Raw genomic sequence first — 18,477 nt, forward strand, 5'->3', positions numbered from 1 at the left:
TGTACACTGGTAGAGCACACACTGTTGACCCTACGGATCAGATGGGTGGCTGGGAATTTTAGCTCATCTGTGCCATCGAACACAGAGAAAGCATGCCGCGTCACAGATTGCGTGCCGCTGAAGGACTAAAATTCAAATTCCAAAAAATTATGCATTCGATGAAACACATAAAACACTCACACTGCTTTTAAAGAACAAAGAAACTGGAAGTGAAATCATCTGAATTGAGGAGAGCTTGTAGAGCCCAGAAAGTGAACTGAGGTGGAAGTTTCTGGTTTCTTTGAAGATTCAGTTGTGCCCGTGATGTTTTTCAATTGTATTATGTGAGAGGGTTATTGATGTTTTGATGAGGGCTGTCTCAGGCAAGGGGGGTGACTTTGGCCAGCTGAAAACATCCATGGGTGTCCTTTAAGGAGAGGAGATACATAGAAGCCCACAGACAGTGAGACAATGCTTTTTGGATCGACATCACTTTGCTGGTCTTCATTCTTCTGACGTTTCACTCTGCAAATAGAAATGTTCCAGAGAACTTCTCAGGGCAATCCAATTGAGTCTTGGGTCTTTCCTTGACTTGTTCCAATCTGCTGAGTCATGTTGCTGTTTGATGTTGGCTTTTGGACTGGACTGCTGGTCTCCAGACAACAAAGAGTAGACTCATCCCAAAGAACTACTTCTGAAAATCTCTACAACCCCTTACCTAATAAACTTCTTTCTCCCCTACCTCTAGTCAGTGGGTGGAAGGGAGGTAGAAGCATTTAGGAACCCTAAATAAAGTAGGTTTGTTGAAATTTTTAAACCTACAATGGACATAACTGAAAATTAAAAACTAAGGTTCATCATGCTCATTGATTATAAAAATTATTCTACCAATTCAAGGTATTAACATGGAAACTGTATGGGTGAGGAGGCTGTGATAGGTTGAAGATGCTATGTCTTAAGTGCTCAATTATTCTGAAAAGCTAAAACTGTACTTTAGCAGTGTCTAAACTAAGTAAAAAGAAACTCAGCAGGACAAAATCTACTGAAAGAGAAGAGAGGGATTTCACATAATTTCATGAAGCACACAAGATAGTTGGAAGTTTACGGAGATGAAGAGAAACAATGACAAGATCTCTGCTAGCTACAGATGGCCTGAATTAGGGTGATGTTTCAGCCTCTTTGTGCTGTTTTCCTTCGAATCCAGAAGAACCGAATGGAATGTAGCTTTGATGCCAAATGGAATATAGCTTTGATGCCACTGATGAAGGGCCAAATACACTGAAGACCCAGACTTTCTAACAAATTTAGGAAAGTAAAGAAAGCGATCAGTGACCTTGAAAAGTAAACTTTGAGGGAATGCCAGGAGACAATGTCTCAATCCTTCGGGTTCCAAAGAAAGGGCATGAAAGGCCTGGAAATGAATAGAGATAAAGGTTTTCAGAAGTTTTAGTGCACAAAGGAGCAAAGAAAGGGTCAAAACCTCAAGGTGATAAGAGAATTGAGGGTTTTTTTTTTTTCAAACATGGAAAAATTTACAAAATATATATGTATGTGCTAATGAAAATTATACTGTAGAAAGATGGGAGAAATGGTGATGACAAAGCATAGGGGAAGGCTGACATAGCAAATGACCAGTATAGTCTATAAATGACAAACTGGGTAAGGGAAATCCCTACTGACGGTGTAAAAAGAGGAATTCAGAGGTACGGGTGCCATGACTGTAATGCCATAGTAACGCTTCTGTGTTCTCAGATGAAATAGACTGGTAAATGAGGAGACTTCGTTGGAGCTTAGAGGCAAACGAAGAGGGCATAAATGACCGCCTGATCAATGGAAGGGTGAAAGTTGTAATGTGCCCTTACCTTGAGGTCGGCGGCATGAAAGTAAAGTGAGAATAGGTAGCAAAGCATTGAAGGTTTTTATTTGTTTGCTTGTTTTCCGGTTTTGTTGTTTTGTCATAGTCCTCTGAACAGGTATGAGATTAAGTAGCCATATTTGGAGTTCTCAGAATACAGCTTGAAAGGACTCTAGAATATGTCATTATTAGCCTTGAATGTCAACTCAAAATAAGAAAACAGGATTGCTCAGACCAGATTGGCTTGTGATGTGCAACATATCAGTCCACTGTGGGCAGCACCCTTCCTGGGCAGTTGGCCTTGAGAGATATAGGAAGCTCTCCAAGCATGAGTTTGAACAATCATCAGGCAGCATTCCCCTATGGTATCTGACTCAAGTTTGTGCTTGAGCTCTTGTCCTGACTTCCTTCAGTAACGGACTTTAGCCTTTCCCTCCTCTAAGTTTAAGAACATTATGAGTGGATTACAGAACCAACGATTCGTGAAGATGAAAACTGAGATGGAAAAAGGTGTTGGAGTTGATTGTAGGCCTTCCATAGGCTGGAAATTATTTTCAGAGTTGTGGCACTAGAAGGCGATGGCTCAAAAGACTATAGGTAATAACTGCATGGGAGATGCTTCAAGGTGAGGATTGAAAATATTTGTGGTTATTGACACCAACAAGATCGCTACTAAACTAACAGCAGCAAGATGAGGTAAACAATGTTTCAGCCTGCTTGTGCTGTTTTAAGATGATGTCACATAACAGGTGATCTATAAAGAGTGGGAATTAATTTTTCCTAGTTTGTTAGTCTAGACATCTAAGGCCAAAGCACTGGCAAGTTCAGTGAGGGACTGGCTGCTTCCAAAATGGCATGGGGGTGCTGCATCCCCCAGAAAGAACGAATTCCTGCTCCTCACATATTCGAATGCAGAAAAGCAATGAAGGATGAATCCCGTATATAGCCCTTTATATAGCACTTAGTACCATTCACAAAGAAAGAACTGTCATAGCCTAACCATTTCCCAATGGGCCCACCCACAACACTGTTGCATTGCAGTTTGAGTTTGAACAAGGGAATGTGAAAGGCATGCATAAATTCAGACAAGTGGTCACAATAATTAGAGAAGAGGTTACATAATGAACTACGTGACTAGCATTTCTGAAATGGACCTCAGTACTTGCACAACCACAAGAACTGCTGTTGCTCCAGTGGCCTATACTGGAATGTAGAGAGGCTTGCCCACGTGAAAGTTATTAATGTAGGCTGCTTGCAGACGACACTGCGGTAAAAAAAAAAAAAATGTTTCTGAATCCCTGCGGCTTGCCTCCTATTGAGAAGCAAATCTATTTTGCCACATATGCTGTGCATTTAAGGAACAAACAAAAATGATGACACATTTCACTGGGAAACAGGACCAGGATCAAGGTTATGAAATTCAACAAATATGAACTGTCAGATGGTAGAAGACTGGCTTAGCAGCAGAGACCTCAGGGTCAGAATACTCACGTTTCTCTGGAACTACAGATTCCAATCTGAAAAGCTTCAACTCAGTCCTTCACCCTTTGAAGGCAGATAAATTGGGTAGCCCGGAATTGATTGGCTAGGGCCCTTTAGATGACATCTTAAGACCAAAAGCCCCATCTTCTTTCCTAGGACATCAGGTAATTTGTGGCTTATTTTAGGAACAGGGATTGACATTACAGCACTTGTCCAATACTAAAGTGTAGAGTGAAAGAAATGGAGACATTGATTTTTCTCCTGGAGTGTATTCACATCCAAGACACCATCCGAAAGCAAACAGAGGGAGCGGTACTTTAACATCAAAGCAAAGGTGGTTAAGCAAGAATGCAGACTTCAGTGTTCCTAGTGTGCATTTGGAATTCAAACAGAAAAAAACATCAACACTCAACAACCAGATGGGTTTTTAAAGGTGAGGACCAGCACATGGCTTCCATAAACAAAATCATCTGGGTTATTTTCAGGCTTGGTATTGATAACCCTTCTCTTCTTAAAAATCACTATAAAGTAGTAACTAAACAACATTGTTGTCTTAGTTATTTTTTTTAACTGGCCTAGACATAATACTGTTAAATGAAGCAAATCCATAAACTGTATTGATTGCAATTGAAAAAAATCAGGAATTCAAGCTAATTGCGTAAGCGTTATATCTGGTTAATACAAAACTGATCATCTTCCAGTAACCATGAATGCTTCAAAGTACTGAAAATGCTCAATTCAGAGTAGAAATACATGCCACGTGGTTACTAAGTGAATTGTATACTTACAATGAGCACTGGGTACCACACAGATTGAAGGTGAATGTGACTTGTGATCTGTGTGAAAGCATAGGGAAATATTAGATTGCACATGAGAAACTGTCCTCAGCAATGGTTGATCTTGTATGTGGCTTCTTTCATACTTTGAAACATGCTGTGATACACAAAATAGTACACTGTAAATTAATATTCTCTTGATTCTCCTAAAAAGGGTGGGTTTTAAATAAAATATAGCTTCTGACACCTGAAACACTTGACCAGCTACTAAATACATTCAGCCAAGCCTACTTCTAAACTTTCTCCTCCTAAAATTTCTCCTGTAGAAAGTTTACAAAGTAGGCATAAAAAATCCTTCAGTAAGACTAAACCCCAACAAATAAAGATTAAATGGTAGCCATGATTCAGTGCTGCTAACTGAGCAGTGAGAGATGTTCTGCCTCTCTCCTAATTGATATTTGGCAACAATGACCAAATTCACGGCTTACAGAGTAAATGGCAGCTACTTAAGTGTTTCCATATGTCAAAAGACGGTCTTTATCACTGCATTATGTACCATTTATGACACTAATAAATACCATTTCTGTAGAAAGCATTTGAGGATGATTGAAAACGAAAATACAGAACCAGACCAAGAAAGATGAAGGCATATCTAAATTTTCACTCATACAACTACTGGAAATAATAATCTTGACCTTTGCTCTACTGCTCCCATGCTTTCAAAGGAGCCCTAAATTAGCACTTGGGAGAAACTTGGCAATGACGGGGATGCCTTGACCGTCAGGATAAAATAATTTCTTATTCTATTTAGTTTGAGTTGTGCTGTGTTTCACACTCAATAATGATGAGTTGGATTTCTCTGGTTCTTTTGGGTTCTTCGGGGGGGGAGGTTGTTTGTTTTTGTTTTTTTATGCCAGCTCATTACCCCCTACCATAGCATTCACAGCCCTAAAACTACCCTTATTGTGGCCTTATCCCACCCAAGGATTGGTGGGTCCTGAATGTAAAAAGATAAGGGACTAAACCAACAAGTTGATTCAACACAGACAGTCACAGTAAGGAGCTCAGGAGCAATTTTCCAGGACTTCATGCTTCCAGCTACGCTTTCAGAACAGAGACACAATGTATGCCTGCTGCTGCGTAGTTCCCCTTGGTGGCAAACAGGCATGAGGAAAGACAAGGGCCTGTCCTCATAAGTTATCCCCAAGTTAAAGTTAAAGTTATTACTAAAGGCTAACTTGCTTACATTCCTGGCTTCCATGAGGTTATAAAATAGCTTTGTTTGTTTGTTTTTGTTTTTGAGACAGGGTCTAGGCTGGCCATGAGCTTGCAAGATAGCTGAGGATGACCTTGAACTCCTGACCCTCCTGCCTCCATCTCCAGATGCTGGGATTTTAAGCATGTGCCAACTGCCTTATACAGTGCTGTGGTTGAAACAGGACCTCGTACAAGCTGGGCAAGCACTGTACAAACTGAGCTACATCCCCAGGCTACAAAAGGCAGTATTAGTCAGATTTTTCCAAGTGGAAACTGAGAATTATTGAATTATTGGAGTTAAGCCTGTTGAAAACACACTTATGCTTTCTTTCAACCAACCAGTTCACTAAGCATTCTTTAGCTCTAATTCAAACATTATACCTTTTCTTAGGCAACAAAATTGAATTATTAGAATTCATCCTTTAAAGAACTCATTGATAAAACATCTAGGCCAATACGAATCACATTTCCTAGAATATCCCCCTGGCTCAGGCTTAGTTAGTAGTACTCTAAGTTTCTTATTTCTGAGATGGCATTCAACTGATGATCACCCAGCTGCACATTAACTAAATGTTCCATTGGAATACCAGTACTGTCATTATAGAATTATTTTATTACACTTATTTATTGTGTATGGGGCACAAATGCCAGTTCTCTCCTTCTACCGCGTGTGTCCTGGGGACAGAACTCTAGTCATCAACCTTGGTGGCAACTGCCCTACTAATCCACCTTTGCCAGCCACACAATGTAACTATTAACCATACTCAAACGATGCTGACAAATGTAAAATGGAAGAAGACACCAGCGGCGTCCTCATGAATTTAATCTTGAAGTTCGACACGAATAGATGATCCATTGAAGAACTTTATAAATATATACACGTATCACACACACACACATAATCTCCCATAGGTATTTACTGTTCTAGTTTCTATGTTGGGTCTGAAGATTACGTAATAGGAAGGTACAGATATTATTACTACTCCAAGAAATTTAAATCTAGTAATAAAGAAACAAAACACTAGTAAAACAAGCCAAGGCTGGAGGTCAAGGCAACAATCTTGGTAAGAAACCTGAAGGAAAGACGAGCTATGGGCAGATAGAGTGGCTTCCCTGGGTCTGTGGGGTTGGAAACGAGATTAGAGATGAGGACCAGGAAGATTTGCTTTTCTCAAAATGAACCCAAAGATGTGCTTTTCAGGCACTCTAGTCTGGACACAGTTAGCGATTGGCATTTCTGTAAAAACGCTAGTATTCAATATTGTAAGCTACTACCATTTTAAAAGGCTCATTCAGACTCCAGAACTAACTGGGGATATGTTGGTACAAAAGAAAAGAAGAGCTAGACCCCAAGTTAATGGACTATGCCTTTTTGCAAATAATACCTGTTTCCTCCATAAAATGAAGGTGTAGGTAATAAAAATATACAATATCCTCCTAGTTACTTGCACTAGAAAATACAAAATGGCTTAAGCAAGAAAGGGAAACACTGCTTCGCTCTGCTGTCTCTTTTTCAGCATTTCTCCACACTAGATTCTGTCTTAGACAAGCTCTTTCCACCTGAAGTCGGAGACTGCCCAAAGCTCAGAGCCTTCCAGCAAACAGTCCCTAGAAGCTGAGTGCTTTTTCATACACTCTAGCAAGTCTCTCAGGAAAGTTCTAATTGTCTGTCGGGTCCTGTGCCCAAAAATGACCTAATGACTGTGGTCAGGGAAGTGACGGCCTCTACTAGCCAGCCCTGGTAGCATCCAACTTCTAGGACATAGGATAAGGTTCCACGTACTTGTAGCTTCCCTAGATACTCAGTAAAACCCCAACAATGCTGCTGCACAGATAGAAATCTGTGAACAAGCTCTACCATGAGTTATTTTACATTGTTAGAAACTAATATCTCACTGTCCTAAACCCGCTGACAGAGCTGAGGCGATGTGTGTGTTCTGTGACTCCTTACACAAAGCCTGTTTTGACTTCGCGGGGAAGTTCTAATGGCCCCTGCCAACACACTGAATGGCAGTTTGCCTCCTCTGCTTGCTCTGCCAGCAACATAATGTGTTTCGCATCCCTTCTCAGTTTATGCATCTTCGTTTTTAATTGGCCACTAATGTTTTTCTGTCTTCACCTTCTCTCGGAAAGTAGCAGCGAGGTAGGTGTGGTGTGCTATACTCCAAGAGTCTCAGGATACTTTAGCGTTTGCTGCTAAAGGCATTAGGGACCCAAATGGTCTTGACAAGGATGCAGAGGGGAGAAAGGATAGTGACCTCCACCTGTGGTCTAACTCTGACCAAACATTAGCAGATAAGGGAACCTCACCTTTGGCATTAGCCCCACACTTGGTTTCTTCCTCTCAAGGTCCTCCGGAGTCTAGGCTGCTACGGATACTCGTTCCCTTCCACAGAAAGAAGAGCAAGTACACACAGAGAAAGCACTCCTTATCTTGTTTTGCATTATAAAGGGAACTCATATCAATAACAATGAAAGATAATTAATTAAAACCCTGAAAATTGTCCTTGTCCTGTGCTGTTCCACTGAATAATTTATCACCACATCATTAACCAAGCCAAACAGAGCCAGGACCCAGAGTGCAGCGAAGTGTCTCTCCAGTTTTAGTATAGGGTTTTGTTGTTGTTGTTTTTGCTTTTCTGCCCAGTCCTGCACCTCAGTCGTCCCCACTCCCCATCTTCTGAACCCTTTGGCCATAAGGACATTTGAGTGCAAATCTCATGACTCTTTTTTTTTTCTAATTCTTTCTTGAAAGCTAATTCTTTCTTGAAAGCCTAAATTTTCCAAGCCTAGCAACATCTGTTGCCTTGCAGTGGTTTTACATACAACTCCTTCCCTGAAAAAAGGAGATGGTCTAACCGCACCCCTCAAGAAAGGCAAAGCATGCAACAGGACCCCCGGAGAACCCACAGAGATGCTATTCCTAACCTCTGTTGAGAATTAACTGTCACTCTATGGTTCTGAGGTTTTTGTATGTTTGTTTGTTTGTTGACACTGAAATTGCAGGGTTGCATGCAAAGTTCATTCTTATCAGCAGATTGGCAATACTGGCTGAGAAGTTTCTGTTTTACCCAGTGCACCACCTAGTTGTTTAGGGCTGGGTTGGTAGCTCTTCCGAGGGTGGCCTCTTCAGTATTGTATGTCAAAATGACACAGGGCCAATGTATTATAATACAGAACCAGCTTCCAAGGAAAATGTTTGAGCAAACAGCAAGACTTAGCAACCGACTACCAAAGACAGGCCACTTCTGAGAAGTCAAGTCATTGAGGGAGAGAAAAAAAAAAAAAAATAGCATTTCCATTTCTCACACACAGATGACAGCATTTTAATGTAACCGTGGATGGGGTGGGGACACATATTATGCAAATGGACTATCAAATGTAAAAATGATAAATTAGCAGGCAACTATTTCATTATTACTCCGACTAATGCCTGTCGATTGTGCCACAGCTAATGAACCTGAACTTGTCCTGGCTGACTGCAGTGCTCTGTGGAAACGCTTCCATTTGGTCTGTCTGCAGCTTCTGCGGCACAGTGAAGGAGGTGGCATCTGTTTAATGAGTTCCCACTTCATTACAGAACCGCACCACTCATAGGCCGGCTCTCCTTCAGAGTGCAGGCTGTGTACCCTGCTGTTGTTCTAAAGCAAATACTAATTTATGATTACCTGTCACATTAGGCCATTGAACACTGTGCTCACACTGGCTCACATGGGCAGAATGCTAATGAGCTGATTACAGACTGTGGCGGTGTCCCTTGCTTATAATCCGTGGGCATAAATTCAGATCCCTGTACAATATGGGATCTGGAACAATAGATGCTGCTTGAGAGGAAGGAGAGGGAAAGAGAGGGTGACGCCGTCACGTGGAGATGCACACACACTCGCTAAGGCCGTCAGCGATGACCTAATTCAGTGTGCGTGGAGCATCCGAAACACACCACCACACTGTGTCACGTACAGAGGAAGACGAATGACTCTCCAGCTAGTCACTGCTCGCCATGGTCGTCATCTAACTGGAGTCTGGTGGCCAGGCAAGGTAGATCCTGCCACGCTGACTGCCAGCCTCTATTGTGTGGGCTAAATCCTGTAGACATGTCCTAAAATGCTGCTTGCGGAGAAAGTTCCAATCAATAACACTTCCAAAATGCAGCTTTTCATCTCCGAGCCCAACATTTGCCCACAGGCTGTAACACAGCTCTCGCTCCCTTCCTGTGTTTCCGCTTCCCTCCCCCGTCACAAGCATGCCATTTGCACTTTCAAATACAATGTTAAGCAAAATGCCTCATTAAATTTGCTTTTCCTTCAGCCGATCCCCCATAAATTAAAACTATGGGAAGATGTGATTTTGCCCTTTTAGTGGCTGTGTGCTTGGTTTGTTTCTAGAGACCTGACTTCATCCTGCCTGGGGGCACTGTGGTTTGCTTCCGAGCGTTCTGTCCTAGCTGGGTCAAGGAAGGCTTTGAGTACCACTGATTCAGAAGTGTGTGACGAAGTCCTAATGTTTGGTCAAATAACGCTCAGAACATCAAACGTGAGAATCTGCCCATGAACAAAGGTCTTCTCTGTTGCCTCCTCCTTCGTGCTCTCTCTCTCTCAAACACACACACACACACACACACACACACACACACACGCATGTACATGGGCACAGGAGAGCACACACTTCCTCCTTATTCTAGGGTTTCATCCCTGTCCGACCTTTCCTTGTTTACTTCCTTCTTCCTCTTCTTTTTGCCTGTCTTCTCTTTCATTTGCCTTCTTGTAAGGCCCCCTATTTAGAGACTACAACTCTCACAGGGAGCTTTTGAATGCTCTTCGCATTTTCTTTTGCTTTCCTATTTGGGGCTTGCATCCTGACTAATAGAAGACAAGAGTAAAATGAAAAAAGAAATGCCCACCTTTGATCTCATTTTTAAAAGAGAATAATAGGGGAGAATATGTATGAATCATTCCTACATCTGCTCATAATACATTTTAAACAAACTCAAAGCCATTTCAACCTTAGGCCACAGGGACCCTCACAGACCTGTGCAACACCTCTACAGGCAGCTTTCACGCCTCGCCTCTTTCCTGCCTCCGTGAGGGAAACAGGCCCTAATTTAAGCTGAAGCAAACAGGGTTCTTGCTCTAACTAGCCACTACAGTTACGCAGCACTGTAATGCAGAACTGTGAGCTTGCCCGTGTGTAGAATAAGAAAACAGGACAAAACCGACTGAGACGATCGATTTTTTCAACTCTACTGTTTTGTAATTCCACACTCTTAGCGATGATTAAAGGAATCCTAATCAGCATGGGTCCAAGACTGCTAAATTGCTTATATTAATTTTAACCACATCTCTGGTTTACTCTCAGGAGATGAAACCAGTTCTTAAAAATTAGCAATTTTCTTCAGTGCACAAATGAAGCAGTGCGGCTCCCCATTTCAAATGCTGCCCCATTTAAGCCTGAAAACCTTGACCTGCTGTTCCCTAAAGGAAACCAAAGCTCAGTTTGTCCTTGTGATACACTGTCTGTCTCTCTTGAAACACAAATCATAAATTACTGGTCAAAGTTGTGTGTTGTTTCCTTTTTAGTGGACACTGAGGAACCTAGAACCCAGCTGCTCATATTCTTATCTTAATATGAATACAACACAAGGTTTCAAATTACTCAACAGAATAGCATTCATAGTGCCTTGTTTAAGCTGTAGAAAATGGGAGCAAATTAGTTAATTACTGTCTCCAGCCATATGGATGCTAGCAAATTTCTTTTTCTCGCCTATAATGAACTCCCAATGCCAGCCAAGATAGGGGAGTTGTGAACAGCAGTGCAGGTTTTTTTTTCCCCTACATAAGCAAATTGCTTTTCCTGATTTACATGGGAAGAGAGAGCAAGTGCCTATTTACACACTGAATAATCTAATTTGCTTATTTTGCAAAACAGCCCCTTTTCCCTTTCTTTGCTGCACTAGCAACATGCAGGCTCTCAACTAGAGGGGGAAAAAGGATATGCCTTAGATATAAGACTACATACTGACTGTGCCCAATTCAGTCAATGGAGTTTACTTTCAAAGAAGGTAGACAGGAATGAGAAATGTTTGGTTGTGTGCTTGGAAAAATCTGGTGCACCAAATGTCCCCAGGAAATCTAATGTGTAAGAGCAACCTTATCTGAGGTTGAAAAAATATGAGATTCTCTGAAAAACTTTTATTTCAATTATAGTAGAACAGTTGCCAAAATAAGAGGTTGCACATTTGCCCAATTCCCAAAAATCCATTCTTTTGAGGTTAGAATAGAGCTACCAGCTGTTCAATATTCTTTCACAAGATAAAATATATACATATCTGTAGGTGTTCGTTAAGATAGGTATGTCCATATCTCATTAGGCCACAGTAATTAAAACACCAATTGAAAAGGGAAGCATGAGGAAGGTGAGGAATTAGATTTGGGGGGTACATGGGGTGGGTGGGGAGGACTTGAGCTGGAGTCTGCTTTTCAGTGCTCATCAGAGAGGCCTTGTGCAAAATCCTTTGTAAGTGTTAACTCAAGAGTCTCAACTCAGCAGCAGTCTGAGAAACAAGAACACACCTATTTACAATGTATTTTTCATGAGCCAAGCAAATTTGAAATTGCAAAGTCGGGTTCACAGAGCAGGGAGCTTGCTGTCAGAACTTCTTCGTGGCAAGCAAATCAGCCTCAGAGACCAGAGGGAAAACATGGGACTCGGAAAAAAAAAAAAAAAAAAAAAACCACAAAAGTGACCGGACTCCCAGTCCCAGAGGGACCCTGCAAACAGCCCAGTGATAGAAGCCCCACAGGATCCTGTGAATACACAAAGTGACAAGCAAAACTAATTTAACGTGGCAGTTGATGACCATGTGCCCACGGGAAAGCCACTGTTGAGTGTGTTCCCTCCCAAGGATCTTAGAACGAACCGGCCCCACCCCGACCTCCGAGACAGGGGGACTCCTGCTGGGGAGTATGTATGTGTGTGTTTTCTCACACACATGGAACTTGGTACTCTCTTATCTTCTGCATGTATGTGTGGTCTACAACTCGGTTCACGCATAGACAACGTGATAAGCCAGTGCTGAGAGTGTCAGCTCGGCCGGCACTTTCTAGAAACGAAGCTTTCAGAATGTGTCAGGTCAGACGGCGGCGTTGAAAATTAATTCAAAAACAGGTATGGGAACAGTTAGCCAGGCATGCATTGGAGAAGCTTGGAGAAGGAGGGAGGTGTTCTGATACCCCTTACCACTCCCCCTCCCCAGCCCTGCCCAAGGCTTTCAGAACAATTCTTTTGCTGCTCGGTAGCATCTTGACTGAAGACACAGCCCGCCTCCCTCTCTGAAGCCCACTGTTCCTCTATCTGCCCCCCCCAGCCCACGCCTGAAAGAAGCCACCAAGTGATAGGACCCCATGATAACCTGCCACCATTTCATGTCCTCCAAGCAGAACTTCACTGGGTCCGGGAGCCATACTCCCAGCAGGAAGACGGCCCTCTGGCCACTCAACCTTCCTCTTGTCTTCTCCAAGACTATCATTTGGAGGCAAAAGCATAAGCAGACAGAGAGAATGCGACCAGATGAGGAAAAAAAAAAAACAACCCGAGTTGCCAAGGAGAAAGAAAGGTGGGGAGGAAGGTGGGTGATTTTTTTTTTTTTTTTTTTTGGAAGCGTTCAGACATGCTGAAGTAATGATCCTGGCAACATGTTAGCAAAACATTAGAAACACTTTAGTAAGCAAATCATTTAATTATAGCCTTCTCCCAGGCAGTTTATATTGCTTGACCCCTGACCCTTTATATTGCTGTACCTAAACTCTGCCTGGGATTCACACTTCCTATTCTTGTCACAGAATCTCTCCATCTTGTACCATTTAATATAGTGTGCTCCAGGTGTTCTGTGGTGAATGAATAGTTATATTACTACCTGTCAGACACAATCACACTCTATTCATCATTCTCGGCTGGCTGCATGAAGCCCAGCTTCCAGCAGGCTCCCTCTCTATTTCCTTGTTCAAACGTCTGCGGCGCTTTCGGCCCATCTGTCAAGGCTGTCATTTAGAGGGAAAACAGTATCAGCGCTTTAAATATATGGAGTTCTCTATTGAAACAGTGCTGTGATTGAACTGTCAGCATTCTCAGTATCACAGACAGTAATTCATGACTGGTCAGGGCTCCCCTGAGGTTGCTATTACTACGGTGACCCTGAAGGGTCATGCCGAGGGTTTTTGCTTTACAGTTTGGTCTATAAATAGTACAATTAACCTTTCAAGAATTACAAAATGCTCCCGGATTCTCTTCACATTTGCTTTGCTCTTTCAAGCTTTAAAGCGACAGAAAGAAGAAAGAAAACCCTCTGCAAAATTGCTGAGATATGGGGGCGGGGGGGAGATACGCACCCAAATGCTCGTGCACGCGTTCACCCACACACACACACATATATGTTCTTTGGAGAGTGAGCACTTGAAATGCATGAGTGTATTTAAAGCCACCGTTTGCTGTTTCGGAGCAAGATGAGATATGCTGAGATATCAGCTGAAATTAAAAGGCTTCTGAATCCGAGAGAAAATAGGATGGATGTAAATGGAAGGACTTATGTCCATCCTTACGGGTAGGGAGCGAAGGCTTCCAGTTCCCCAGGCCCTGCCTTTCAGAAACAGAGGGTTTCACACTGTTTTCAGCCTATTGCCCAAGCAAAACACCCGCATTCCTAGCGAAATCTAGAGCAAACACACCCGGGCGCCAGATGCTATCTCTAATCTAAGAACATAATACTCCAAGAAATAGAATTTGGGGTGCTGACCAAGCTTCACAGGATTACCTTGCATCTGAAAGCCTCAAGACCCTGAAAGATTTCTCTAGTTTCTTCTTCAAGAAATAGTAGGAGGACCAACTCAAGGATGCTGGTAGCAGAGCCCAGAATATAAACCCAAACCACAAACCACAGCTTTTTTGGTAAAGCCAAGTCTGTCGGGGGCCCCGCCCCATTCTCCCTCCTGAAAACCTAAACCTCTTCCCTCTTCCGCAGCATCGCTGGGTGGATGGTTACATTCTAAAGCAGGGGTTCTCAACCTGTGGGTCAGGACCTCTTCGGGGGAGGGGGTGGGAGCAGGAACCCAGTCTTTCACAGGGGTCACCTAAGACCCTTTGAAAACACAGATATTTGCATTCCGATTCATCGCGGTAGCAAAATCACAGTTACGAAGCGGCAATGAAAATAACTTTATGGTTGGGGGAGGTCACTGCGACATGAGGAACTGTATTAAATGGTCTCAAGGAAATCTGTATTAAATGTCCTCACCTGGGAAAGTTGAGAAGCACTGTTCTAAAGAATTCTGAGCCATCAATGACCCTGGCTCCTGAACCCCTGGGGGAGGGGGAAGGGTAGGGTGGGCGGTGTCCCCTGTGTCTCTGCCCCCATGGATGTTTCGCCACATGGAGTACAGGCGCAGGGCTCTGCTTGGTTGCGTCTCAGATGAAAGTCTGGTATGTTTCTCCTGCGCAGGATCATTTAAAGCCCACATTACTCCTGTTATTCCCACTGCTCATGCAGCACAGGCTTTTCTCATGAAGTTCTCCCGTGGACAGAGCCAACCAGCGTGTTTAATTTGCAATGCTAGGTTATGTGGCTAAAAATAACTGCCGGGCGTGTATCACTGCATTTCTTTGCTTCATTGTGCAAGCTTCCCCGATTTCCTTCCTTCTTTAAGAAGAGTACAGAGCTGTGGGTCTGCGTGGGAGGAAAGCCACAGACCTAGCAAATGATCCTTTATGACAAATGCTCAAGTCAACCGTCCTCTGGAATAATAACATCCTTGTTTCTAAGCCTCCTCACCAGGGAAGTGGGACTGAAGCCGTTTTTCAGCTAGCTTACAGGTCTACAGGAGACAGAAAGAGGAGGAAAGGTGTGAGGACGCCTTCCCAGCTATTTTCTGGGACTGTTTTCACGCCAACACATGACTCCAGAGAAGTAAAAGCCTCCGTTTAGCGTAGCCACTGAATAAGGACAATTAGGAGGTCATCTGTTCCAGTTAGGGTATGCGTTCCTTTCGGGAACCAATCATCAAAGGCAGAGAGAGGTGCCCAAGGAGCGCCAGTCTCATTGCTGTTATCCTTTGTGACTGCCTCCCTCTCTTCCTGCCCTGGGTTGGAAAGCAAAAAGCCTTTGCTTATTACAGAGGCAGAGTAAGTGCTAGTCTCATCCCATTAACTGTCATATTACCAGGCTCTGTGCCATCCCATTTGAGTTTCACTGAGCATTCAGAATTGCTTAATTATGTACAGTGAAGACAATCTGCTGAGACGTCCCTTCTTGATTAACATGGGAGGGGGAGGGGAGGTGAAGGGTCACCTAGAAGGCTCACTCTTGCCTTGCACAGAATTCGTGGTGCAAAAAGGCTTCTGGGAGTGGGGGAAAAAATTAATTAAAGAGCATTTAGGAGGAAAGCTGCTTACATCTGAAGAGAAGGCTACTTTTGATTCCGCAGGCTAGCGGTAGATATTTCCCCCGCCCCCGCCCCCACCCCCACCCCCGTGTTGGCGTTCAACTGCTTAGTGCATTCCTTATAAATTATACCAACCCATGTTAATTATAGTGTGCTGACAGCGATTGTCATTACTAAGCCGGCTACAGGCTTTGTGTGCTTGGATTTTAATAGCTGTTTGTTCTGAGGAATGTGGCAGAGCCCTGTAAGCGGCTGAGCCCAGCCGTTGCTAACCTCCCTTCAGTCTCTCACGCTGCTTCTATCTTCACAACCCAGCCACCTCCTCTCCAGGCAACCCCACTGGTCCTCTTCCCGCAGGGAAGCAGAGGCACAGGTGACTGTCTAGAAAGCCCAGTGCACTCAGAAACCAAGGCTTATCATGCTGTGCTTTCCTCATTGTGAGCTTCTCAAAGCCGGATGCTGAAATGTTTGCCTTCCTCCTTTTTACAACTTCTTATAATTTTTTTTTAAAGTGACTGCTATAAACTAATGGGATATTTGGAATTCCTTCTTCTAAAATTCTAAATTGTAAGTTTTCTATCAAGTAGGAGGAGCTCGGTCCCCAGTCTTTCCCCCATCCATAAACACAATCTAAGAGAAATGCTACAATGGTGGAAAAAAAAAAATAGCCCAAAACTGACCACAGAACTTTACAGTTCCATGGTTATCCCTGTAATCCCCAATAGAATAAATACGAAATTTCCCTTCTGCCATTTATAAACTATATTTAATGAACATCTACTATCCAGCAGAGGCAAAGGCTAGACTCTAGAAAGCAAAGATGAAAAAAATGTGGTCTCCTGGCCTTCAGGGTCTTAGAACGCAGCAGGGGGACAGATGTGTCAACAAATAACTACCGGTCTGTGTGTAATCAGAGAGGAGGAAGCAGGATTTTCCCTTGGCCTCACTGTCCTGTGGGTACAGATGTGGTGCCATTAGTAGTAATAACTCGAATTTCTATGCTTTGCGGGCTCACCATTTCCCAAGTCGCCACACAGGACTCGCGTGTCATAAGTAATTCTGATCTGTGAGATTTCTGCTTTGCCTCCTAAGAATCAAGCTTCTGTCCTAGTCTGTCCTTTGAAGGGTCCTACTTTTGAGGCTCATACCGTCTCCAGGGTTTCCCCAAGAGCTCACCCTGTTCTCCAAAGGTGTCAGAAAAGAGGCCAGCGGAGGCTGTGCTGGAGTGCAGAACTCAGTACCGCCCTCAGGTTCCTCCATCCACCACCACAGCTGAGCCTTCACGTCTGACCACATTCCAAATAGCAGATCCCTTTCTCCCTCGTGCTGCGCGTTCACAAGAGGTTCCTCTGCCTTGCTCTGGGGTGGCTTTGGCAGGATCCTTCAGGGCACAGTATTCTCCTCAAGTATCAACAATGGCTGGTACCAGATGTCTTAGAACATTCAGACACTCCTGCATGTACACACACACACACACACACACACACACACTCCAACAGCTTCCACACATGCAAAATGAACTACAAGAAGAAACTAGCATGATTTAACTATCTATAAAAACCAGTTTCATGGAAGATGTGGTGAACCAACTTTATCAGCTTAGGAAGATGAAATCCATTTTCATTCCCTTTACCAAATCTGTTCTGTGCTCTAATAACAGATTATCTGAGACTGGATAATTTGTAATGGTAAAAATGTTTCAGCTCACAGCCCTGGAGGAAGGAAAGCAAGACTAAGTGGCTGGTATCTGACGATGAAATACTTACTCTGTTATCCCGTAGCAGAAGGGATCACTTGGCAGAATGACAAAGAAGGCGCAAAGAGCCAAAGTCTCCATTTCCTGATGTGGCTTTCTGCACCACCTCTGGAGAAAGATCCCCATGAGATGAAGTAGGGCTGCTCCATTTAATTCTCATCATGACAAGAGAAGAGCTAGGAATATTTACGGCACTGGGGACGGAACCCTAATATTAAAATGCTGGTTTGACGGCTGCTGCACCTCAACTTTGCCCTGAGCAAAGGCTACCATAAAAAGGGAGCTCCCAGGGGCTCACTGAGAGACTGTCTTAAAAAAATAATAATGTGGAAACCCAGCGGAGGAAGGCCGCCCATCAACCTCTGACCTCCACACACACCTGCACAGGCAAGCACACGAACAGATGCAAGCACAAATGCACACAGTGCCCGGGTGCATGTGCGTGCACACACTCAAGCAAACGCATGCACGCGCGCACACGTAGGCACACACACACATTTTTAAATGTTGTGCATATTACTTTTAACACTGGTTTTAAAAGCATTTAGCCGGATGGCGTAGTGCATGCCTTTAATCCCAGCACTCGGGAGGCAAAGGCAGGCCTCTCTGAGTTTGAGGCCAACCTGGTCTACAGGGAGAGTTCCAGCACAGCCAGGGATGCACAAAGAAACCCTGTCTAGACAAACAAACAAACAACAACCACCAAAAATCTTTTAAGGGGTTTGTTTACGGTTTATGGTTGTTTATTTTATTTTATTTTCTATTTCTGATTTGCTTGTTGACTTTAGAATTTGGCCCTAACATAAGCTATATTGTGACATGTGCAGGAACAGCTCTACACATTTTAGGATAAAAATGACTACAGTGTAGACCCTTAGTAAAGCACAGGGAAAGATCATACATTATGTGTTAGATATGTACAAACAGGACACGGTGGCCCAT

The 18,477-nt window shown here is 43.3% G+C and overlaps 1 long non-coding RNA gene across 3 annotated transcripts in view; it reads right to left on the reverse strand.

The window, feature by feature from the left end:
* Window positions 1-18,477, reverse strand: part of LOC132652308 (uncharacterized) — an 89,813-nt gene that overhangs the window by 39,897 nt on the left and 31,439 nt on the right. For 2 of the 3 annotated variants that reach the window (XR_009589805.1, XR_009589806.1), the window contains exon 1: window positions 3,326-3,514. This is a non-coding gene — a long non-coding RNA (uncharacterized LOC132652308). Of the gene's footprint in view, window positions 1-3,325; window positions 3,515-4,104; window positions 4,153-18,477 lie in introns of those variants that run through there. The other variant, XR_009589807.1, reaches the window with a different exon arrangement.

Source organism: Meriones unguiculatus, chromosome 2, assembly GCF_030254825.1.
Source record: "Meriones unguiculatus strain TT.TT164.6M chromosome 2, Bangor_MerUng_6.1, whole genome shotgun sequence".
Taxonomy (NCBI): Eukaryota; Metazoa; Chordata; class Mammalia; order Rodentia; family Muridae; genus Meriones; species Meriones unguiculatus.